This window comes from Odocoileus virginianus, chromosome 3 (assembly GCF_023699985.2).
Source record: "Odocoileus virginianus isolate 20LAN1187 ecotype Illinois chromosome 3, Ovbor_1.2, whole genome shotgun sequence".
In the NCBI taxonomy this organism is placed as follows: domain Eukaryota; kingdom Metazoa; phylum Chordata; class Mammalia; order Artiodactyla; family Cervidae; genus Odocoileus; species Odocoileus virginianus.
The window spans coordinates 85,241,508-85,268,718 of NC_069676.1; the positions used below are offsets into that span (position 1 = coordinate 85,241,508).

Sequence of the window (27,211 nt, forward strand, 5' to 3'; positions counted from 1 at the left end):
CTACCAAGTGAAGAATATAATTACCTGGCCCTTGCCAGTGTGTATTCATTTGCTTTCCAGTGTACACCAACCTGCACCCTACATTTGAGGGACTTCTGGTCTTCTACACCAGGTTTGGCTGAGGTTCTAGGGAAGGCTATTCTTGTTTGACATCAGGATAACCTGGAGCAGACCAGAGCCAAGGTGCTTGATAAGATATTCATTTAATTACATTACACATCCCTTTTACAAACAGACTAGATTGCTCAGAACTTCCCATAATTTAAAATTCCCAGTAGCTGTTTCCTAATTTTCCAAACTCATTGATCTCATGAACGCTGAAAATATTCTTCAAGGACATGACATTTTGAATAATATTTTCCAATTCTAAATCTGATTAGTCATTCTAAACCCAACTTACAAATTTCATTGCCTTCCTACAACTGAAACCACATCTATGCTTCCTTTTCTTTTCTGCCCCCTAAATAGTGATATGCTGATCAGTGTTTAACAGCTGACTCTCCAAGGTAAGAAGAACGAATTTATAGTGTTTTCCATTTCTGTGGTATAACTCTTCCTTTTGGTGGTGGTGTTTAGTTGCTCAGTTGTGTCCAACTCTTTGTGGCCCTTGTGACCCCAGGGACTGTAGCCCACCAGGCTCCTCTGTCCATGGGATTCTCCAGGCAAGAATATTGGAGTGGGTAGCCATTTACTTCTCTAGGGGATCTTCTCAACCCAGGGGTCGAACCCATGTCTCCTGCATTGGCAGGGGGGTTCTTTACCACTGAGTCACCTGGGAAGCCCATAATTCCTTCTACCAGGGCTGATTTTGAACTATCAGTATGATGTCACTGAATGTGGGGTTGGAAAACACACATTGGTTTTCAAGAGTCAGTCTGCACCAGTTCTAGCACACCATTGACATGACTTACCTCTTTATATTCCACTGGAAGGTACACAGAATTTGACCTGTGAAAACTTTTAACTGTTTCAGGCAGCTTTGGGGATTATAGTTGAGAAGACTGGGCAGAAAATATTTGGATCTGGAATCTAGTTTATAAACCAGACAACTGCCCCAGGTACAGTCTTGTTCTGTATCAATAACATCATTATTAATGAAAATTTTATACCTCAAAAGAAAGAACTATAGATTTATTTAAATTATGAATTCCTATCCTATAATACATTCTTAATTGATTAAAAATAATATTCTATCCCCAATACATTCTTAATTGATTAAAAAGCTATTATTTTTCACTGAGAGGTAAAGACCTTATGAAATTTTGTCCTTGGCATCCTCACACAGAAATACTAGCCAGTTTACCATCAGCTGGCCAGTGCATGATTAACATAAAAAGTATTATAAACATAGGAATATTTAATTATAATGATGGTTGGTTACTTTCATTGTTGAAGGAGAAGAGTGCGTTTTTCTTGAAGACAACTCAAAATGAGCTATTTTGAAATATTATACAAAGTCCCCAATTACAAGTATTTTGAAAATTTTGGAAGCTGAGTTTAGAAATAGCAATATTTTAAACTTATAAAATATTACACAATACATTAAGTTCCACTTCATGCTTGTAAATTACATATGATATCATACAAACAGATAATTTTTTTTTTCACTGCACAGATACACATGATCTTTCATTTGCAGTCTCTCTTCATGCCTGAGAGAGAGTAGACAGTTGACAACGACCTTTGAATAAGCATCACTGATACGTAGTATGAAAACACAAGTAAAATATGCATGTAGAATGTTTCATGTAGTGAGCTGGCAGTGAAGAAACTGTTCAGAAAATATTTGTTAGGCAATATCACACTTATTAGAAATACATGAGATATTTTTATTTCAACTGTTAATTACTTGAACTATGAATTGGAAATGGACCAAAACATAGTATTTTTGTTTTACATTATATTTTTAGACACATTAATTCATTTGATAATTTCCATCTATACATGTCCTACAAAATATTCTGAAAATGGAAACATTTTAAAATTTAATTTTATTGGCCTATCACCCCTCCAAAATTTAAATTTTTCTCTAAAAATTGTTCATCAAAATCACTAGTTTAAAACCCTTATTGTTACCATCTTTCTAAAGTCCATATATGTGTGTTAGTATACTGTAATGGTCTTTATCTTTCTGGCTTACTTCGCTCTGTATAATGGGCTCCAGTTTCATCCATCTCATTAGAACTGATTCAAATGAATTCTTTTTAATGGCTGAGTAATATTCCATGGTGTGTATGTACCACAGCTTCCTCATCCATTCGTCTGCTGATGGGCATCTGGGTTGCTTCCATGTCCTGGCTATTATAAACAGTGCTGCGATGAACATTGGGGTGCATGTGTCTCTTTCAGATCTGGTTTCCTTGGTGTGTATGCCCAGAAGTGGGATTGCTGGGTCATACGGCAGTTCTATTTCCAGCTTTTTAAGAAATCTCCACACTGTTTTCCATAGTGGCTGTACTAATTTGCATTCCCACCAACAGTGTAAGAGGGTTCCCTTTTCTCCACACCCTCTCCAGCATTTATTGCTTGTAGACTTTTGGATAGCAGCCATCCTGACTGGCGTATAATGGTACCTCATTGTGGTTTTGATTTGCATTTCTCTGATAATGAGTGATGTTGAGCATCTTTTCATGTGAGACAAGTGCTCGGGCCTGGTGCACTGGGAAGTCCCAGAGGGATCGGGTGGAGAGGGAGGTGGGAGGGGGGACTGGGATGGGGAGTACATGTAAATCCATGGCTAATTCATATCAATGTATAACAAAAACTACTGTAATGATGTAAAGTAATTAGCCTCCAACTAATAAAAAATAAAAAAAAATAAAAAAAATAAAACCCTTATTGATCTTTTCTCAAAGGAAACTGAACTTAATAATAGTACTTTTCATTTTAAAAATGTCTGCTCCAGTGATTCTAGAATTTTTATCCCCATTTTACACACGTACACACTGGTGACGTGTGATAAGTTAGAACTCGAGTGAAGATTGTTTTTAACTACAAATTCAAAGCATTTTATAACACTTGTTGGAAACAACATTTATTTTTTAGCCTATTACTAGAGCCTTCCCCCAAATTTTATGGAGACATTATGAAATTTCCTTTGAATATTTTTTTCCTTTTACCTTCTTAATTGTTGATGATTCAAAGTTTCCCCCTTCTTACATTGTATTTTGTGTGTGTGTGATGTCTAGTAGAATTCTTCCTACCTTGTTCTCCATATATTAGTTACACTTGATTTTTTTTGCATTTTCATGAAAATTATGGACCCCAGTTATCAAGTGATACACACTAGAATTGGAATGAGAGGTGGAAAAGTGTGCTGGAAAGGAGAATAAGAAGAGATATTGAGTGGTTTTACCAGGCATGTCGAGTATAGTAGTCGAGAGATCCACCCCTACAAACTTGGCCTACTCTGCTAAGAGTAGGAAAAAGAAGGAAAAACAAAAAATTGATGCCTTTTTCCCTCTAATAATCCAGCTCCTTAATAAACAAAACTGTTTCACTACAAAGTAGCTAACTCCTCCACAAGGCCTCCAAAGATGGGGATGATGTTCCTCACCATTTGAGGTCACTGAAAAAGAAATCAGCATTAGAGGTTAACAGCAAAGTCCATGCTTAGCACCATAAAATCTCAAGGCTCTGCGGTGGAAGAATACAGTTGAATAACATTGGCTGGGAAAGAAGGACCAATATATGCTTTGCTTTTCAATTCTTTCTGATGAGATGTTAGACTCATAAGTGACCAGACTTCCAGAGACTGCCATTTTAGGGACTGTCAATCAGAAGCAGAATTGAGGATCTAAATGTGTGCATGTCTGGACTCCAAGACTGCTAAAATTGTTCCAGCTGCCAAACAGAGGGAGGTGAATGTTTTGTCAGCATGAAGCAGAGGGGTAAATGAGGACAGCCAGGCTGCGTACACAGCCACAGTGGCCTCTGTACATTCAGGTCACGTCATAGGTCTCCTCCTCGGCAAGTCAGCTCTATCTTTCCCTCCTGTATGCTTAATGACACTTATATATTTAAATTGAAATGTAAGTTCTTTGTATATTTGTGAATGCATTTAGATGTGTGTGTGTTCCTTTTTTAAATCTCTTTTTGAAATAAAGCTTATTAAGGTTAGAGATCATCTCTTCTTCCTTTATAGCTCATGTGATCTGATTTGAAATAATATGAACCATGGAACAGGGCTATGACACAGAACAAAAAGCTTGCTAATTTCCTCAACTCTTGGCAGGAGCAGTGGGGGTTGGGGCAGGGAGGGAAGTGCTTGCCACACTGTGATCTACTGATTCTAAAGAGTCTAGAGCTTCAGATTTAATGACTTCCTACAAGTCATAGGATACATTTATATAGAAATTCTTATGAGATCCTCGCCCAATGCCAACAAAGTTCATTTTTTCCCCTCTGTAGGACAATTAAGAAAAAGGGAAATAGTAAAGAAACTTGCTTCTCTTGATCTTAACTCTGGATGAGGGTGGGAATTCTTTCTTGACTGTATTTAACCTCAAGCTGACAGTATTTAACCCTCAATCTGAGCTCGGGTCAAAATTGCTACTCAGTGTCGCTCAAAGTGCCCAGCCTAAAAATTTACATCAAAGTGATCCTAGATTGGCAATGTTGCCAGGAAGCACTGATAGAACAAAGTGTATGGTTCTTAAATCCAGGTATCAAACAGTTCTCACAGGTACATTTCCAAGGAACAGGAACACAACATGAAAAATCTCAAAACATACAACACAAAAGGCCACTCTGAGCAGGAGAAACAAAAAGAAAACAAAATGATATCACCATACTAGAACCAAAACTGCAAAGATGCTAAAATTATAGCTACAGAATATAAGATAATAAGCTTGTTTAATGCATTTAAGATAATTATTTTTAAAAGAACTAATAGATTCTAGAAATAAAATATATAATAATTAAAGTTAGAAATTCTACATTTAGTTTAAAGAGTTCATACACATAGCTGAAAGGTGAATTAGTGTGCTAGATGATTACTTTAAAGAAATTGTCCAAAAGGAAAAAAGTGTCCAGAATTGTGCACAGCTGTGTGTACACTCGCTAGTAGAAAATAACTTTTTTAAATGTAAAGGAGAATATTCTAGGATTGAGAAAAGATACAAATCTTCACATTCAGGAACATAAAGGACCCCAAGCAAGATAAGTGAAATCCACACCTAAACTCATAGTTAAATTGCAGAAAAGAACAATTGCACCAAGAACAAAAAAAATGGGAAGTCTAAATAGGACTCTGAAACCCAGATGAATTTAGCAGAACTCAAGAAGCTTCCTACTCTAAAATAACAGTCATCATCATCTGCATGCTCAGTTGTGTCCAGCTCTTGCAACCCCATGGACTGTAGCCCCTTGTCATTCCCTTCTCCAGGGAATCTTTTCCGACCCAGGGATAGAACCAGGGTCTCTTGCATTGGCAGGCGATTTCTTTACTGTTTGAGCTACAAGGGAATCCCCCAAAATGACAGTAGGGAAACCAAAAAGAGCACCCCAGTATATATCCCTCAAAGTTACTAGTATTCTCAGCATTGCTAAGATCTCATCACTTTGGAACTGGGAGTGAAGTTGGGCCTAAAAAAGAAGGACCTAGACACCCAGAGCCTTGCAGCCAGGGACTGCTGTTTTCCTGCTCTAGCAGAACCCTGGAGGTTTATTCCCCAGAGAGACTCAAACAGTGTTTTTCTTGACTGGAGGGCTCAGGGCACAGCTGAGGGCAGAACCGGCTACCACCCTGAAAACAGAAGGATTAACTGAAATGTTTACAAACTGGCTGTTGAGATACCATCAACCCCCACCAGCCTCCTGACTCTGAAACATTAGCAGTCAGGTTTCAAAGGCAAGGAAGGAGAAAGGAAGAATCTCTTCTGGGGAATCTTCCAGCTCTCATAAAAAAAAAGAAAAAACAACCAATAGGCAAGATGACAGGGATTCCCTAATAAAATGGTTTAGACAAAACATCTTAAAATAAGCTCGCAGTCAATAAGCCCCAGACATGAAAATGGAACTCTGAACATAGTGTTAATGCCCCATCCTTAAATGAGAGTGAGAGGCCAAGGATCACTATGATACACTGCAGAATACGAGAGTCACCCAAGCAAAGAACAGAAAAGAGCATTTCTAAGAAAACAGAGACCACACAAAGAAGAGAGAGATATTTTAAAGTTGTTAAAAAGATAGATAAATAAGGTGGTGTAACCATAAAAGAATCTGAGTCTTTAGTAAAAGAACAGACGAGGAAAAGGAACTGTATAAGAAAAACCACCCTGTTTTTCCCTCCTGTGTCTCTCCTTTACTACTCACAGAGAACATTTCACTTTTGATATTCTGATCACCAAACATGTGGAGGCTTTCCTCTACATCATGCAATTCTCCGTGACTTCAACTGGGTGTCCTATAGTTTAATTTCATTCTGCCTGGAGATAGTGTCAGATGCCACAGGTTAAAAACTCAGTCCCACAAGACTGTCCCCACCCCTCTTCAGCTGTCAATTGCAAGTAGTAGGTCCCCAGGTTACTTCTGTCAAGTTTGGCTACAAATTAGAGGTCCCCATGACCCCCTCTGCAGGCTTGATTATTTCACTAGTGCACTCACAGAACTCAGGGGAACACTTACTTATGTTTACCACGTGTGAAAGGATATGATAAAGGATGCAGATGAACAGCCATATGAAGAGGTACACAAGGGAAGCTCTGGGAGTGTCTGAGAGTGGGATCATCTGTCCCCATGGAGTTGCGGTACACTACCTTCCCGGTGTGGATGTGTTCACCAACTTGGAAGTTCTCTGAGCCCGTACTACTGGGATGTCTATGGAGGCTTCTTTACATGAAAGTGAAAGTGAAGTCACTCAGTCGTGTCAGACTCTTTGTGACCCCATGGACTGTACCTGCCAGGCATCTCCGTCCATGGGATTCTCCAGGCAATATTACTGGAGTGGGTTGCCATTTCCTCCGCCAGGGGATCTTCCCAACCCAGGGATCGAACCCAGGTCTCCTGCATTGCAGGCACACTCTACGGTCTGAGCCACAAGAGAAGCACTTCTTTACATAGACAAGATCAATTAACTCCATTTTCAGCCTCTTTGCCCTCTCTAGAGAAGCGGGGGGACGGGGCTGACAAGCTTCTAATCGTGGCTTTGTCTTTCCTAGTGTCACCACATAGAACAAAACGTGCTCTTAGAGCTTAAATCATTTAGAAAATTACAAGGGTTCTAGGAGTTCTGTGCCAGGAACAAGGGGAAAAGACTAATATATATATATATATTTCTTTTATCTCATAGGTGCCACTGGAAATCATAAACATGATAGAAATTAGAAGGACTTAAGGACAGAATTAAGACAATGAATGTCCCAGAAGTATAGCAAAAAGGCAAAGTGATTTATTTAAAAATGAAAGAAAATGGTTAAAAAGTTAGAACACCAGACCATCACATTCAAGGTTCAAATTAAGAATAGATAATCATCAAAAAAGTAATCCAATAACATTTTATAGCTCAGGAGTTCATGAATTTTCAGAATTCAGGGCTCACTGAGAGCTCAGCACATGGATAAAAATAAACCCACACCAAGACACAGTTGTGAAATTTCAAAACACTGCAGACAAAGAGCTTCCACAGAGGGTGAAAAGCAGGTTACAAAGGACAGAGAATCAGAGTGGCATCAGGTGTCTGAAAAGCAACACTGGAAGCCAGAAGCAGTGACATAGTGTCTTCAAAATCCTGAGGAAAAATTTTCCAATCTAGAGTTCTATACTCTGTCAAACTAGCAACATTGGGAAGGGAAACAGAGGGGTTTCTAAGACAGGAGTAATGTTTTATCTTTCAGGCTTGCTGGAGAGTACATATTACTCTTTAAGTCATACAGGTGAGGAGAGTCATGTATGAGAGTCATACAGGTTAGTCGTATACTATTTAAACTAATCTAGCACATTGTCAAAAGGAATAATTTTTAAAAATTATCAAATAATGTTAATGGTAGAACAAAATGTTAGAATTCGATGGAGTGGAATGCTGGGCACATGGATGCTGGTTTTGTTATTTTCTGTGCTTTTTTGTATATTTAGTATATATTATGATAAAATTAATTTTTAAAATGTATTTATTTAAAGAATAAAGGTTTGGAGGGGAGATGATATGGAAAAAGAAAGAGTAATAGCTCACTAAAAGAATGTTCTCTCTGTCCAGAATTATAAAAAGACTTCCTCATGGTGGGCTCTGATCTTTATTACTTCATCTTTGTCATTTTTATTTTATCTGCTGAGGACCTTATGAATCCCAAGCAAATGGACTCAGTAAATAGTCTATTCCATGTACAAACCACAACATAATCCCATGTGTCAACTTAAAGATCTCTTGGCTTTTCACATATGCCATTCAAACCTCATGTTCATCTTTCTTCTTCTGATATTCTACACTAAAAACAGGCAGACTGTCATGATCCATCCAGTGCTATCATTATGTTCTTAGAGTTGACTACCTTGTATGGATGAGCTGGGCTCTAACCACTTGATAGGAAGTTTCCTAGTAAGTTTCTATCTTCTTTTCCAGTATCCTCATCAATATATTGATAATAGTGTCTGGTTTATAGAGGTTTTCTAGGATTAATGTTAGCTATTGTTTATTATCACTATTTGAAAATGGCAGAGCTATATTTTCATAAACAAAATGTGGTCATCATAGTTCTCTTAATACTGTTAAATAAATGCAAAATGAACAATTTTTACTTACAAGGCTAGATGTAAACATAGTCACATCACAGAGAGACAATAAAGTTATCCTCAAATGAATATAAATATGACAACATTAAAGATCAGTGTACAACAGTAATAAAAGGGTATCAGAAATATAGAGCTGTTCATTAGTTTTGAAAGAATTTTGTTGGCATGGTGTTTTGAGTTTTTCCCCCCAATGAATAATCTCAACCCTTCTTGCAGTGCAAGGTAATTGAAGGACAGCTAAGAACTTTTGGTTTGCTAAAAAAGATATTACCCTCTTACACTGCTGGTGGGAATGCAAACTAGTACAGCCACTATGGAGAACAGTGTGGAGATTCCTTAAAAAACTGGAAATAGAACTGCCATATGACCCAGCAATCCCACTTCTGGGCATACACACCGAGGAAACCAGATCTGAAAGAGACATGTGCACCCCAATGTTCATCGCAGCACTGTTTATAATAGCCAGGACATGGAAGCAACCCAGATGCCCATCAGCAGACGAGTGGATAAGGAAGCTGTGGTACATATACACAATGGAATATTACTCAGCCATTAAAAAGAATTCATTTGAATCAGTTCTAATGAGATGGATGAAACTGGAGCCCATTATACAGAGTGAAGTAAGCCAGAAAGATAAAGACCAATACAGTATACTAATGCATATATATGGAATTTAAAAAGATGGTAACAATAACCCTATATGCAAAACAGAAAAAGAGACACAGATGTACAGAACAGACTTTTGGACTCTGTGGGAGAAGGCGAGGGTGGGCTGTTCTGAGAGCACAGCATTGAAACAAGTATAATATCAAGGGTGAAACAGATCACCAGCCCAGGTTGGATGCATGAGACAAGTGCTCAGGGCTGGTGCACTGGGAAGACCCAGAAGGATGGGATGGAGAGGGAGGCGGGAGGGGGGATTGGAATGGGGAGCACATGTAAATCCATGGCTGATTCATGTCAATGTATGGCAAAAACCACTACAATATTGTAAGGTAATTAGCCTTCAACTAATAAAAATAAATTAAAAAAAAAATATATATATATATATATATTGCCAAAAAGGATGAAATGAATGAAGATGGCCTTGTCTCCTTGGAAACCAGTTCAGTTCAGTTCAGTTGCTCAGTTGTGTCCAACTCTTTGCAACCCCATGGACTATGCAGCACACCAGGCTTTCCTGTCCATCACCAACTCCCAGAGTTTGCTCAAACTCATGTCCATTGAGTCAGTGATTCCATCCAACCATCTCATCCTCTGTCCCCTTCTCCTCCTCCCTTCAATCTTTCCCAGCATCAGGGTCTTTCCCAGTGAGTCAGTTCTTTGCATCAGGTGGCCAAAGTATTGGTGCTACAGCTTCAGCATCAGTCCTTCCAATGAGTATTCAGGATTATTTACTTCAGGATTGACTGGTTTGATCTCTTTGCAGTCCAAATGAAAATCATAATTATTTCTACCAAACAAGTATTGTTTGGCTGAAGTCTTAAAAAAGTAGGGGATCCTAAATACTAAATTTCCTAGCCAGTGGTTGCCTCATAACAGATGGAAAAGCTCACAAGACTCATCAAAAATAATATTAAATATAACACTTAAAAGATCAAGTAAACTTCATATAAACACGTTGATAGGACTAAAATTTGTCATGAGTTCATATTGTCTTAATTTTAACTTATAATTTCTGCCCTTTGACTATCAGTAAAGCATTCCCGAATTAGCTCTAAAATTATAATATTGTTTAAACTTGAAAACTTATATAGTATATCAACCTGAAGGCATCAGTTATAGAGTTCAACATTAGTCAATTTTGGTGCTAAATCTGGAATAATTTGGTTATGATCCTGATTGCACAGAGGAAAAGATTAAATGAACTCTTGTCCTTTCTAACCTGTGCAATTGTAGGACTTATTTGAGTTTGAGCTATGCTGTAAAGATGCAAATACAAAATGCATTAAAAATTTTTCCAAGCCTATTATCATTTTTTTTGTCTGCCCAGACTCCACTCAGTCTCAATCTATAAGACTCAGATAAAATTGACACCACCCAGGCCTAAGTCATGACTCAAGAGAACAAAAAGAATACACATCCTCTTGGGCAAGAGATTGGTTCCCTCACTGGAGCTATTGAGAAAAAGATTCTCTGTATCTGCTGATACAGCAGATAAACTGTAAACCATGAGGATGTAAGTTCAGAGCTGCTTGTGTGTGTGTGTGTGTGTGTGTGTGTGCACTCAGCCGAGTCTGACTCTTTGCACCTCCATGGACTGTACGGCCTGCCAGGCTCCTCTCTCCAAGGAATTTTCCAGGCAAGAATCCTGGAGAGGGCTACCCTTCCCTACTCTAGGTAATCTTCCTGACCCAGGGATCAAACCTGCGTCTCTTTCATCTCCTACATTGGCAGGCGGATTCTTTACCACCGCACCACCTGGGGAAACCTCAGAGCTGTCCCCTGGGATTGCCAGCCTTAGAATGAAGGTAACTCTGAATAAAACAGAGTAGATCAAAGGAGTGATGTCATTAAAAAAATTTTTTATTGGAGTATAGTTGCTTTATGTTAGTTTGTAGTGTACAGCAAAGTGTATACATATGTATAGATACAACGCCTGTTTTTTGGATTTTCTTTCCATTTAGGTCACCACAAAGCACAGAGCAGACTTTGCTGCCCTGTACAGTAAGATCTCATTAGTTATCAATAGTGTATGCCTGTCAACGGTGTATCAATAGTGCATACGTGTTGATCCCAATCTCCCAACATCTGAATCTCTGTATCCGAAACAGATCAAACCACAAACTTCTAATTCCACAAATGAAGAAACAAGACAAAGACCAACTCTAAGGGAAACAAAAGATTATGAAAGAAAGAAGAAAAAAATATAAAACGCTGCAGGGATCCACTGTGAATGACTTTAACGTACTCACAATACTGTAAATAATGAATAGTCAATATAATTATATTAGTTGGATGCGACGATGAGAGGAAAGAGAGAGATGAATGGGATAATGGTGAAACAATACTAAACCTACAACATGAGGAAGTCAATTGATAATACCTAAAGCTGCCAAATTAAGAAGCTGCAATATAAGCATGTGATATTGAAATATGGCGAAAAATATAGAGAGAGTGGAAGAATTAGAAATCTTTGTTGTGTGTACTTGGTAGTCTTTTTTTTTCCTTTAAGTATGTATTTATTTGGCCGCATTGGGTCTTAGTTGCTGCTCCCAGAATCTTCACTGTGTCATGCGGGATCTTTCACTGAGGCACACCGATTCTCTAGTTGTGGTGTGCGGACTCAATAGTTGCCGTGTACGGGCTCTAAATCAAGCAGGCTTCAGTAGTTACAGCAAAGAGGGTTATTTGCCAGTGGCATGTGAGATCTTACTTCACTGACCAGGGATCAAACTCGTGTCCCCTGCTTTGCAGGGTGGGTTCTTAAACACTGGACCCCCAGGGCAGTCTCAGTAGTCCATTTTAATGGGAGTATTCAGATCTTTCAGTTCTGCAAAATGTTCATGATTTCCCTATTTGATTATTTTCTTCCATCCATTTTCTCTTATCTCTGTTTCTTGAATTTCTGTTATTCAGATGTTGGACCTCCTAGATGGTCCACAGTCCTCTGATTCCAAAACCATTCCTTCCTTCTTACCCTCTCATTGTCTTTTTGCTTTGCTTTCAGAGAGATGTCCTCAACTTATGTCTTTATCTTTCAATCCTTTATTTTTTTTATTTATACACATAATTTGAATTTTTATAAGCTCTTTTTTGTTCTCCTTATAGATGATAGATAGACAGACAGACAGATAGTCACCCTGTTCTAACTTTATGGCTTCCACACTCTCTCTTGTCAATCTGGGATACAAAAATGAAATCGCTCAGTTGTGTTCAATTCTTTGTGACCCCATGGACTGCAGCCTACCAGGCTCCTCAATCCATGGGATTTTCCAGGCAAGAGTACTGGAGTGGGTTGCCACTGCCTTCTCCAGGGGATCTTCCCGACCCAGGGATCGAACCCGGGTCACCCACATTGTAGGCGGTTGCTTTGCCATCTGAGCCACAGAAGACAGTGTTTTTATTTTCTTCCCTTGCCTGTGTTCATCTCTTCAGCACTGCTTTTGTCTGATTGTTTCCATGTTTGTCTTTCACATAGAGGCTCCCCTTAGATACTGAATGAATTTTGGTTTTCTAAGAGTGTGGGGACTAGAAGGCTGAGAGCAAGCTCTGAGCGCCTCTGGGTGCAGTGTGCTGAGCGGAGCTTTGCTCTTGGTGGGTGGTTTGGGCAGCCCGTGTCATTGAAGGAACACTGATGTCAGGATCTCGAAGCTGGTCAGATTCCCCAAAGATGACTTTTCCATTCCTAGGCCTAGGAGGTAGAGGTTTGGAAGCTAGCATTCTAGGAACCAAGGGTGAGAAGATAAGATGGTTGTTCTTAGAATTTCATATGTCAGCATTCACTTAATTCTACTGGTTTAAGCATGGTACAGTAGCCTCGATTTTGCCTAGCGTTCTCCCTTTAAAAATCCCCTTTAGAATAAACTTGCGATCTTCTGTACTAGTTGGGGAGGCACAGGTTGCCCGTTCTAGAGAGTAGGGAGGAAGCTCTGTGACAGAGAAGTGACCAAATGCATCCCATAGATTCTTAACTCCTTCTCCTGTTTATAGCCTTGCATTTAACACAGTTCAAAAGCACCCAATGTCAACAATTTTGAGCCCTGGGGAATTCTGAAATGTAAGTCAATTGCTTCTTGACTTTCCTTAAAGTTACTTTCTAAAGTTTTAATAGGCAGTTATCACTTTTCAGTCTGCTCAGTTTCTAGAATTTTCTTGCATTAACTCCTCTTCTATCCTCCTTGTCGTTATGGATTTTGTTCTTCTTTTTAAATCACTATCACTTTGATGATATTATAAAAGGAAGCGAACATAAGTATATGTATTTGATCCTTTATCTAGAAGTCTAAACTCAATTTTTCATTATTTTAACTATTACAGCAAGCACCCTAAAGCTATAGGTATCAGGTTTATATAAAATATCTGAAGGTAGATATCATTTAAATGGTTTAGATTTAGGTAAATCATGGACACTACTATTTGGTCTCCTAAATTTTATTGAGTGTCTTTGGCTTTTACGACAGTTCGTGCATTTCTTAAATTGACTCAGAAAAAGTTTCCCTCTAATTTTCTAGATCCTAAAACTGATTTCTTCTGTACACAATTTCCTTCATATTTTGAATTCAATAGGAGATTGTTTCACTAAGAGAAGATAATATTTTCAAATCTATTTTCATCAAAATACTTGTATGTATATATATTTACATATACATCTATATTTCTTACGGCATATAAACAATAAGCAAGCTCTTAAAACTGTATTTTCCCTTCATTCCCCATTCTATTTTTAATGATAAAAACAAAAATAATATTAATTATTTATTTTGACAACAACATATTCTAAAGCACAGCTACCAGGTACATTTTAGTATAAATTCAACTTCACAGAATTTATGGGATTATCTCTGGTGGGTGTTAAGCATCTGGATATCAGATACAGGTCTTCCCATGTCTAACACAGTGATTTGTATCTCAAACTTGCTCAATAAATGATTATTGAAGTGCAACTAATATTCAGTATAGTGACCATGAGTCAGGATTACATATAAAAAATCAAAACTTTACCAGTCTCCGGGTAATCTTTACCAAAAATTTTGTACCAAAAATGATTAACTTTTTTTTTTCTTTCTAAAGAACACCAAGAGGAAACAGTTTGGACTATGTAGTGAGAGATGACTGAGCAGAATGTCCAACAAGATTGTATAATTAGTCAAATTTTATTTTTAAGCTGTTTTTCTAAAATCTAATTGCTTAGTTTAAATGCTTGCCTCTTTGATGCTTTCAGAATCTGTTTATAAGGGACATTGGAGTGCTTGGTGTACACTGCACATTACCTCATGTGCTCCTTGTCAGCACCAGGAAGCAGAACCAGTATTATTTTTTCCTTTTTGAGAGTGAAGAAGCCCATGGAGGTCACCTGGCCGGTCAGGACTTCTTCCACACTGAGATACTTCAAATAGGTATATGGAATCTTTACTCACTGAATAAAATAAGGACCTCATTTGAAGGAAACATTTTCAATATTGTTTATTTACTCCATGGTATTGTTCAAGAGTCCTGTGATTCTGACAAAATTTGGTTCTCTAAAGGACATCAGTCAGCTCAGTTGCTCAGTCATGTCCCACTCTGCGACCCCATGGACTGCAAGAAGGATATCAAGAAATACGAAAAGTTTTGATCTACTAATCTGAAGCAAAATTGTCACTAAGAACTAGATTATAAATCCTTACAAGGTAAAGACCATTCATTTTATCTCTCATATTTCTTCATCACCCTAAACCACTGATGGACATAAAATAGATGTTCAATGCCCTTGTTGGCTGGCTAATTAACAGCAGTTTCCAATGGGCTTATCTTTTCCAATTTTAAATGAACTCTATTGAAATTTACTGCCTGGGCAATGTCAATTTGTTACTTCATTGAGGAAGAGCTATAATTCACATTTCTACTGGTTGGTTAAGCTTTCCAAAGTTGTTTAGCAGAATGAACTTGGAGTTCAATCAGCTCAAAGGTTAGCAAGGTCGTTAAGGGTTTTGCTTATTATTTCATTTATTATTTTACTTATTCTGCCTATTCTGATGTTCCAGGATTAAATGAATCCCAATTTTGCTTGTATTTAGAGGCCTGCATTTTATTTGGAAAACGAGATCCTTCCCATTAACAATTTACTACACTCTCAATATATACCAGTAGAAAATGTGCATTTGTACTCTCTCCATCAGCAAACAGCAAACTTCTTTGCCAAAGGAGCAGCTCAGAATCAGGGATATCTGGGCTCCGCTGATCTTCAAATCTAAAATTAATGAATCATATTCTGGTACTCATTCTACTGTTCATGTAGCTTTTAGCCGATCGCATATAAATAATTATACAACTAATTTATACATATAAATAATTATACCTCTGTCTGTGAAATAGAAATGTCACCTCGTGAATAGTTTCAAGGAATAATAAAGAAAATGCATTTTAATACTAAAGTACATGTGTGTGTATAGATGTAAGGAGTCAAGGTTGGTTAAAGAAAAGAATGATCAGGTATCAAACTGTATGTGGCAAATTATTAGATATTATAGAGAAGGTTGAAATTTCAGCCTTAGAAAGAAATATTTTCCTTTATTTTTTCCCAAAATTAGGTAAAAAGCTTTCTTTATTAAATTTTAAGCTATGTAGTCTTAACTATTTAATAAAATATGTTTACATCATATTAAGTCAACAGTAAGAATCTTGTCAGCCATCTTTGCTTTGGTAAACAAGGCTTCCAGAATTACTGAACAATCTACTTATCCTTAATCTTTCCAAATACACACAGCTGTTGTGTTTAAGAGTCACAAGTTACCATTATGGCCTAATTACTGGTGCCAGCTCTAGACACAGGCAAAATATTTATAATGGAATAAAATTGCCTTGGTACAGATAAATTCTACAGCCCTCTCTTTTTAAATTTTTATTTTTAATTTTAGGAGAAATGTATGCTCAGCATCAGAGAAGTAAAAATTACAGTTTCTAACTCTGCTTTGTTTAAATGTGTTTGCAAATATCCCTTCTGTGTGGATTTCTAAACATCCCCTTCATTCCCTACTGCAATACACATACATTTGGACAGATTTTGTCATTGCAAAATAAATCTACACAATTATAGTAGCACTAGATGTTTCAGAACACTTAGGGGAACGGATACAGATCATAGAGTTCTTAGAAATTGGTTTGTACAAAGTCTTCATACTTCACTGAGCTATCATTTGGTTTGTTGCTGGGCAGTCCCTCAGTCATGTCTGACTCTTTCTGACCTCATGGACTGCAGCACACCAGGCTTTCCTGTCCTTCACTGTCTCCTGGAGTTTGCTCAAACTCATGTCCATTGAGTCAGTGATACCATCCAACCATCTCATCCTCTGTCACCCCCTTCTCCTCCTGCCCTCAAACATTCCCAGCATCAAGGTCTTTTCTAATGAATCAGCTCTTCTTATCAGGTGGCCAAAACATTGGAACTTCAGCATCAGTCCTTTCAATGAAAATCCCGGGTTGATTTTCTTTAGAATTGACTGGTTTGATCTCCTTGCTGTCCATGGGACTCTCAAGAGTCTTCTCCAGCACCAGAGTTCGAAAGCATCAATTCTTCAGTGCTTAGCCTTTTTTTATGGTTCAAATCTCACATGAATACTCTAAAGCCATAGCTTTGACCATATGGACCTTTGTTGGCAAGCTGATATCTCTGGCTGTCTAGGTTTGTCATAGCTTTTATTCCAAGGAGCATCTTTTAATTTCATGATGCAGTCACCATCCACAGTGATTTTGAAGACCAAGAAGAGAAATCTGTCACTGTTTCCATTTTTTCCCCCATCTATTTGCCATGAAGTGATGGTACTGAATGCTATGATCTTTGTTTTTTGAATGTTAAGTTTTACGCCAACTTTTTCCACTCTCCTCTTTCACCTTCATCAAGAGGCTCTTTAGTTCCTCTTCACTTTCTGCCATTAGGGTATTGTCATCTGCATAGCTGAGGTTACTGATACTTCTCCCAGCAATCTTGATTCCAGCTTGTGCTTCATCCAGCCCGGCATTTTGCATGATGTACTCTGCATATAAGTTAAATAAGCAGGGTGACAATATGCAGCCCTGACATATTCCTTTTCCAATTTTGAACAACCAGTCCATTGTTGGATCTTACTAAAGATGGTAACATCATATAGAATCTTCTTATAATTATCTATTGAGTTTTCTGGATATATGTCATAGGTATTAAAGGTACTGATATTTAATATCCATCATTAAAATAGACAGAAAAAATAGCCCTGAGCAGGAGTCAGCAATGATCAAAAGTATATCTGCGCTATAATTTGAATCAGTAGTCTCTGATCCTAGTCTCTGATTCATTAGATTTGATCCAAAGGGTCATATATTTATCTTGATTTTTAATTTATAACCTATAGAATATTAAGACTAATTGTTCCTCATCTTATATTTTGTAGGATTGAGATGATTTTCATTTTACTCTGTTAGTTATTTTCCAAACGTTGAGTGAAGTATTTTTATATACTCAGGATTCTAAAGCATTGACAAATCAACATATAATCTGTATATCACATTTTTTCATAACACTGAATTTTACTTTAGGTAGACACCATGAGCTATTTAGATTGGAAATATTTGGGGTGATTAACATAGTTTGGATTTGCCAGTGACCATGAGTTTCAACTTAGTTTCTTATAGTTTTTAAGCATACAAACTGTGATTGTTTTCTCCCTTTTTCTTCTTGAAACAAATTTCCTCCTATACTTAGAGGAAGTGTAAGATTGGAATTAAATCGATGACTTTGACTCCTCTTTACAGAATCCTTTCAATCCATTGGTTGTATTGTCATCTCTGCCTTCAGAAAATGTCCAGCATCCCACTGCTCTTCAGCTTCACTGTTAACATTCTGGTCCAGTCTCCCATCTGGGCAATTGTAATAACCTCCTAACTGATAGGGGCTTAGTTCAACAGTTCATAGTTCAATCAGTAAAGAGTCTGCCTGCAATGCAGGAGACCCAGGTTAGATTCCTGGGTTGGCAAGATCCCCTGGAGAAGGAAATGAAGTCAGAAAAGTATAAAGTCCAGCTTACGTAGAGTTTTTAGGCTAATGAACTTTGGAAAGAATGAAATCGGAAATGATTAGAGGATTTTGAACATTAAAAGGAGACAGTGTGTCAAATTTTAGAAGAAATCACTCTAATATTGGATATAAACTATAGAAGGCAAGACCTGATGTAGGTATATCAGTTAGGTGTGCTTAATCGCTCAGTTGTGTCCGACTTTTGTAACTCCATAGACTGTAGCCTGCCAGGCTCCTCTGTCCATGAGATTCTCCATGCAAGAATACTGGAGTGCCATTGCCTCCTCCAGGGGATCTTTCTGACCCAGGGATCGAACCCATGACGCCTGTGTCTCCAGCATTGCAGGCAGATTCTTGATCACTGAATCACTGGGGAAGCCCAGTGATGGTTGACTCAAGTATATATATTTGTCAAGATTGTACAGTTAGAATGGATGCATTTTATTGTAAGTAAGCCCTAACTCAATATAGGGTTTATTTTTTAAAGGAAGCTTTAAAAGAAAAAGAATTTTATCTATGGCTGAAAACAGTGTTTTTAATTATATATCTTAGAAGAGAGGAGAATCTGAGGGTACATCATAGAAAGTTTTGATTCTTTTTTTCAAATACAATTCCACTGTGTGTTAACAACTTTAAATGGCTAGTAAAGGCATCTGGTTAGCATGATAAGAAAGGTGAAGAAGTCACCATGAAATCAAAGCTATGATTCCTGTTAAGCTTCTGAGCTAGTACTGAAGTTCTGGTCCTTAAGAAAGTGAAAAGCAGTGTCCCGGAGATGCAATGTCACAAAGAATAAAATCCAAAAGTTTGGGGAGGTGGTGAAAGGGGGATAGTGCTAATCCAACCTAGCTCCTTTGCTGGGAACTCTTGTTATCTTGTTCTGTATTTATCTAGCGCCTGCCATATTTAGAAAAGATTAAATCAAAACTGTGAAATTAAAACATGATGAGTGACAGTTGTGAGAGACGACAGCTGTGGCATTAGATTTTCATCATGTCAGGCCTGAGATCTGTATTTCAGGTCACTGTTTTCCACTGGCACCAATCCTGAAGGACAAGAATTGTCTTTCTATTGGCTATTTACTAACCCACCTGTTGCCTCCACGTGGTAAAAGATTAACAGAGTTTCGATGGGAAGGGAGCCATTTCAGAGGTCTGGGTTGAATAGAGTCTTCATAGAGCACTTACCCTCAGAAGGTTAAGCAAAATGTTATCTAATGTTATCAGCAATGATAATCAGATGTGATCTATTCCCATTCTAGGTAGAGAAAACCTTTCAAATCACAGCACATGCTTCAAATGTACATCCACAGAGTTGAACAAATATCTATACTTTTTTCAGTTATGTGAAAAATGTATTTTTTAAAATAGATATACCTAGTATATAGCCAAATAAATCTAAAGTAATTACACAATTCAAGGCACAAATGGAATATACCTTATTTTTTCCTCTTCTTGATAAATGCATAATTTCATAATCATGAAGCCATCCTCTTTTACAAAATAATTAATGATCAGTTAAATATATAATAGTTGGATAAACCAACTACGGTACATCCATACAATGGAATATTATTGCAATAAAAAGGAACAAACTAATGATACATGCAAGAAAATGGTAAATCTTAAAAAAAAAAAGAAAATGGTAAATCTTAAATGCATTATACTAAATGAAAGAGGCCAAGTTCAAAAGGCTACATACTGTTTGATGCTATTTATATGGCATTCTGGAAGAGGAAAAACTGTAAGTAGAGAAAACAGATCAGTGATTACCAGAGGCTAGGGGGAAGGTGGGACTTAACTTTAAATGAGCTTGAGAGGACTTTGAGGAATAATGGAATTGTTCTGTTTTGATTGTGATAGTGGTTGTCTGTCTGTATGTACTCATCAAATCTCACAGAAATATGCACTAAAAGGCTAGAAATTACTGCATGTAAATTATAGCTTAATATTTAAAAAGAGAAAAAAATTAATATTTTCATAGAACTATTTTCCCCCAAAATGTGTTTTAATGTGAAGGAGCTATTAATGGTCATCACACGGTATTAGAGATCTAAAAATCCTCGTTAAAAAAAAAAATCCTCTTTAGATTTTCAGTGTACAAAATGAGTCATCAGGCTGTCCTATTAATAGAAATTGAACTGTGTGAATAGCAATATTTTAGTAAGAATATAAGACTTTTAAAGAGCTGTGGATACTGTTGTGGGTTGTGGTTCCTTTTTTTTTCCCCCTTTACGTCTGTGTTCAGATGTTGTAAGTATCAGAGGTACTGGATGTTTGAATTTTGCTCTTTTGTATTTTGTGAAATTGGGACACTTGATTAAAAGGGAACTGGGAACTTTCCACCAGGAGATCACTCACATTTAGTTTTAGAATGCTCTATGTATGTTTTAAATTTACCTTTGTTAAGTTGTTTAAAGTGAATAGATTGTGCTTTTTGTGCATATAAACACTAGTTTTCCAGTCTCCATATCCACTATGCAACAACTAATACAGGCATGTGATGGGAGAGAGATGGGTGAGAGTAAAAAATAAGGATTCTCAGGAGCTGTGTACCTCATTTAAATTAAATTTTATCAGTAGAACTCAAAAAGACACATATTTAGTATTGACCAACATGAAGGCTTTAGGCTAATCTTTGCTTGCAAAGAAAAGATCACATTTAATCTGGCATAACAGAGACACTGTTTCTATTTTGTCAATTAGCCCGCAGGTAAACAGCTCTAATTAGAAACTTTGGAGTACTTTTCTTTAATCTCTTTAATACTGCAAGTATCATGAAAACCACAATGAGGCATTGGAGGCAACATAAAGAAGATTATTGGTGTCTATGAGGAGCATAACAAGAGTGATTCTCTCTTTTGTACCCCTTGGCAATTTGGATGGTTCAGAAGGAAAGAATGACTCAGCTTGAAACACAGGGCAATAATGATAGCTAAAAAAAATCATTTGAAGAAAGCTGAAAAGACCTTCATTACATTTCAAAAGTACATATTTTTTTAAGCTCATCTTTCATTTTTAGTCACATATTTGCTATTACCCATACTTCTTTTTTTAAGAGTTTTACTCTTTATTTTTATTTATTCATTTATTTTTGGCTGTGCTGGGATTTTGTTACTGTGCCAGGGCTTCTCATTGCTGTGGCTTCTTTTGTTGCAGAGCGCAGGCTCTAGAGTGTGGGCTCAGGAGTTATGGTGCATGGGCTTAGGTGCTCTGTGGCATGTGGAATCTTCCCAGACCAGGGATTAAATCCATATCCCTGCCTGGCACTGTCCACTGCACCACCAGGGAAGTCCTCAAGAGTACATATTTTGGGAAAAAAAAAAAAAGAGTACATATTTTGTTCACTGTGAATGCAGACTACTATCTCAAGTTGTCCTTGTAGGTTGGCTGTAGGCAATATGTGTCCTCCCCATCAATATTCTCCTAGTAGTTATGTTCCTTTGACTGGAAGCAATAGAAGCCAACTGGCCTCATAAAAAAATAATTGACAATAAATTATAATAAGATAGTAGAAAATAATGATCGAAAAAGAATAAGTTAAAAATAAACATTGAAATCTTACATTTTAAAACAAATTAATATTTGGAAAGATACTGGGTAGCTCTTAGAAAAAAAAAAGATTTAAATAATTGGGACTTGAGAAGACTGTAACTAGGGTTACTCTGGAATTCTCAATGGTGAAACGAACCAACAAACAAAAACACCTGGTTAGTGTCTGAAATGACCACTGACATGACTCACCTTCAACCGCTTTCTGCATTTTTGAGACTCACCCAGATTTAGACGTGAGGACAAAAAGTAAACAGTCATGTGTTTTAGCCTTGGGAAGAGGGGGGAAGGGAAACCCTGTGGTTGGCAGTCCTGCACAAAAATGCTGGAGAGAATGATGAGAGCTTTCTCAGAGGAATGGGGGAAAATGCATGCTGAGCAAACAAAATCAGGCTCCCACTACAACTGTCAGAGGTTTTTAAAAAGACATGACTGTTTTGGAGCTGCCTCTCTGGTGCTATTCTTATCCTTTCTTGAGGTTATAAGGATTCCCTTCACTTTCTTGCCCTGGTCCTAAGATAGTTTCAGTTGTAAGTACTTTTTCCCTTTATTTTAGGGCTTAATTTTTATGGTCAAGCTCATCTTTGTGGTAGACTTTTCTCTGACCCTGTACCACCAGTTGATTAAAACACGCGAGATTTTCTACATTTGTCTAATAGTATTTTATAACTTAATCATTATACTTAATAACTAGTAAGTTCTTAATATGAACTGAGCATCGTATAAAAAAGGGTTGCAGAGAAGTCTGGTTTTGGAAAGAGTTCATTATCCAGCTAAGAGAATACAAGACAAAGGGTGAAATAATAGCCAATAGGAGAGAATAGTTTATAATTATTTTATAAAATGTGATCAGATTATTTTATAATACTTATGTTTAATATTATTTTTCAAATAATGCATTTCTATATATTGAAACCACTCCCTTCTCCAGGGGATCTTCCCAACCCAGGGATCAAACCCATGTCTCTGGCATTAAAGACATATTAAAAATGGAATTTCCATATCTACCTGTCATGGATTGAATTGTGCCCCCCAAAGAGATATGGTGAAGCTATAACCCCTGGTACCTGTGTATATGACCTTGTTTGGAAAATCCTGTAATCAATTTAGCCTGAGTTCATTAGGATGGGCCATCATCCAATATGACTGACATCCTTATAAGAAGAACTGTAAAGACAAGAGTCCCCATGGACTATACAGTCCATGGAATTTTCCAGGCCAGAATACTGGAGTGGATAGCCTTTCCCTTCTCCAGGGGATCTTCCCAACCCAGGGATGAAACCCAGGTCTCCTGCACTGCAGGCAGATTCTTTACCAGCTGAGCTACCAGGGAAGCCCAAGAATACTGGAGTGGGTAGCCTATTCCCTTCTCCAGTGGGTCTTCCCAACTCAGAAATTGAACTGGGGTCTCCTGCATTGCAGGCAGATTCTTTACCAGCTGAGCTACCAGGGAAGTCCTTATAAGAACTGTAAAAACAAGAGACACACAGGAAGACAGATATGTGATGATAGGGGCAAAGATAGGAATGATGCAACTATAAACTAACAAACACCGAAGATCCATCTCTACCATAAGAAGCTAAGAAGAGTTCTACTTAGCCTCAGGGAAAACGTGGCCTTGCTGACACCTTGATTTTGACCTCTTGCCTCCAGAACTGTGGAAGAATCAATTTGTTATAAACCACTTAGTTTGTGGCACTTTGTTATAGCAGCCCAAGGAAACAAACATACCCTACTCGATTTCTTCTCTTTTCCTCCAGCAGCCCCAGAGTATAACTCTTCCCATTACTATAAGATAGCACTGCCCAAATTTTAATATACAAACAAATCACTTGGGGATCTTACTAAAGTATTGATTCTGATTCAGTGGTTCTGGATGAGACTTGAGAATCTGCATTTCCTGCAAGTTTCCAGGTGATATGCATGCTGCTAGTCCAGAGACCACCCTTGGAGAAGCAAGGCTGTACATGTACAGTCAACAAGGAGATGTCTCTTTCAGGTGTGGGTCAGATCTAGGCTTTCGGACACAATGCTAACAGGGATGAAATGAAAAAACTTATTCAGTGAGATGAAAATAAAATGAGTAAATAAAATATTCAAAGAAAGATTAAGAAAAATTTCAAAATAAACTCCCAGATTATTCTCCAATCTGCCATCCTCCCCATCCACTCCCCTCAAAAGATCTGGAATACAAAGATTTCAAACTTGATTTCTCAATAAGTGAATTTATCAATACAATAATAAGCTGATATTTTATGTGGTGTCTTTTTAACTTTATTTTTTAAATGGTGATTTCAAAAGTAAACAGTACAGACTGAGAGATGAGTGAGCACCACAGATGAACACAGGCCAACCACCCTGCAGTTAGTGACATTTTTCTTGTATTTGGGGGCTGTTCTGGTGGCTCCGTGGAGAAGGAAATGGCAGCCCACTCCAGTACTCTCGCCTGGAAAATCCCATGGATGGAGGAGCCTGGCGGGCTACAGTCCATGGGGTCGCAAAGAATCGGACACGACTGAGCCACTTCACTTCACTTCACTTCTGGTGGCTCAGAAGGTAGAATCTGCCTGCAGTGCAGGAGACCTGGGTTTGATCCTTGGGTTGGGAAGATCCCCTGGAGAAGGGAACGGCAACCCACTCCAGTATTCCTGCCTGGAGAATTCCGTGGACAGACAAGCCTGGCAGGCTGCAGTCTTTGGGTTGCAAAGAGTCGGACGTGAGTGAGCGACTAACACTTATTACTTATTTATTGTATTTGGGAAGACTGCCCTTTTGCAAAGGTACAGAGACGAACTTGCAGAGCTTTTCAAACCGCGTGTTCTTGAAACTGCACTGTCCTTCCGATTTAGTGGTTCTTTAGGCTGAGGGTCTGGCCCAGGGATTAGAATCCTTTAATGCTTTATGGGTAATTCTGATGCAAAGTCGGGTTTAGGAAATACTGGTCTGAAATAACAAAATGTACTCAATAGGTACTTCGTCTTATTCTAAACCAGAATTTCCAATTAAAAAGAAAAAAACCTCTTAAACATAATACTATATATAAACCTAATTTTAGATATACGATTGCCTGGCATCAGAACTTCAATATCGACTTTAGAGCAGTGTGTTCTTGAGTATAAAGATTTCTCCTGGCCTTAACTGAATAATGTCTCATAGCCTCATCCTCTACCTAGCAGTTTACAAATCTAAGTGTACATCAGAATCCTTTACCCACTGATCTCCAGACCCTAACCCAGGACATTCTGAGTTTGCAGTTTGGAGTGAGATCTAAGAACCTGCCTTTTGACCAAATATCGCCAGGCACCCTCCAGGCAGGTGGCCTGTGGGCTACACCTGAAGAAATACTGTCCTGGTATTCCTCTCTGCGCTGAACCTCAGAGAGGGAGAACCGAGCATTACCGCTCAAGAATCCGGCTATTAGCAATGTAAATGTACCCCAGGACCTCGCAAAGGGCACTGACAGGCTGCAAATGAGCGTGGCATCTAATCAGGAAGCGAGATGGCAGATAGGGACGTCTCTATGCAGCTTTTACAGTAAAGCCACTCAAGGTCCAAACATACTGCCAAGTCCCAACCTGGTCTGCGTCACCCCAGCTGAGGGTGTGTGCCAAGGCTAGTTCTCACACATTCTGAAATGATAACCTGCCCACACGTGGGCCAAAAGTAGATGCGAGCTCGGTACGACCGAAGCAAAAATCTGAGTGGAGGTCATCTCTAAGTCACCGCGGCAGCACGCCGTTCGGGATTTGTTCCAACAAGCTTTTGGAAGGATTTCACCAGTGGACTATGGAGCCCTTCAACGTCAGAGAAAACAAAGCCAGTTTGAATCCCTGCTTGTTCGGGATTCAAAAGCTATAAAATCCGCCCTGCTCTGTTGCAAGCGCCGAGCCTGGTCTGCGTGCAGGAAGGGACGGGGGACTAGGCGGCGGCGGGGCCGGGCGGGCGGAGCGCGCGGACCGGGAAAGCCACGGAGCAGCGGCCGCGGTGAGTCAGCGCTGAGTCACGCCGGGCGCTACGTGCGCGCCCGGGCGCCCCGGCCGAGTGCGCAGGCGCGGGCTCCTCCGCGCTCGGGGCTTCCAGGAAGACCCTCCCCGCGCCGCCGGCCCCGGCCCCCCGGCCCCCGCCGCCACCCGGGACCCCCGCAGGCTCATACTCACCGGCCGGCACGCACAGCCTCCTCGCTCCGGCCTGGAGGTTTCAGCGCCCAGGAGTCACCGATGACAGTCGGTGACAGAGCTCCGGCGGATGCTTCAATACCATGTGTTTCCTCAAGACCGAGATTCCAGTTGCTCTGGTTTTTTTTTTTTTTTTTTTTTTCTCGTATTTTCTGGGTTTTTTTTTTTTTTTTTTCCTTTTCCTGGCAGGGGAGTAACAAGCTTATCTTTTTATAGTTTCCAGTATTTTAAATGAAGCACAGGAAGAATGGATTAATAAAACATGTGTTGAAAATTATGCATCCAATGCTCACACAATGGAGTCTAAAATGATTATAGTGGGACTGCAGTTAGAGTTGTGAAGGCTGGCTAACTGGAGAAAAAAGACTAACACTATTCTGATGTGCTTTTTGTTGGTGGGGGGGAAAAAATCTTTACCGGTTTGTCCAATCACCTTTCTGATAACTAAATTATTTTGAAGGCGGAGACGTGTTTGTTAGTGATTTGATACAGTGTTACCAGAGAATGGGGGAAGTATATCTGTGTGGATATAGGATATCCCCCTGTCCAAATGGATGATGTTTTGTTGGTCTTACAAAATATGGCGATGATGACATCAATGCTGAAAGTAGATAGCAGGTATTATGTGTAGCTAGTCAATGAGATGGTCCTGGTGCAGATGGGGTAATTATTATTTAGGGGCTGTTTGAGGCTGATGATTTCCAAACAGTCAAACTGGGTCTTTAGAAGTTGTTGTGCCAGCTGTTGCCAGTTGTTTTGCTTCTTCAGGAGAATTACATCCCTCCTTATCCCCTGTGTGCGTGTGAGATGATGCAAAACATTCCAGTGTTCTTGTATTTTGACAGACTTTCCTGCAAGGAAAGAGACTGAAGCAATTAGAGGTTGAACTGACTCACCGAGTTTACAGAGAAGCATGACTGTTCAGGTTTTTTAAAGTAGGGAAAACTACCAAACTGAAAAAAACAAGGAAATATGAAAATGATGAGATCCCAGAAAAGCAAAATGGGTAGTATGAACCAGAAATGGAATCTAATAAACTATTCATAGCCAGAGATAAATGCTAGGCT

The 27,211-nt window shown here is 38.6% G+C and overlaps 1 long non-coding RNA gene across 1 annotated transcript in view; it reads right to left on the reverse strand.

The window, feature by feature from the left end:
* The window catches only part of LOC139034465 (uncharacterized), a 51,570-nt gene extending 24,954 nt beyond the window's left edge, over nt 1-26,616 (reverse strand). The window contains exon 1 of the long non-coding RNA XR_011486998.1: nt 26,127-26,616. This is a non-coding gene — a long non-coding RNA (uncharacterized lncRNA). The remainder of the gene's footprint in view (nt 1-26,126) is intronic.
* Between the last annotated feature and the right edge of the window lie 595 nt (nt 26,617-27,211).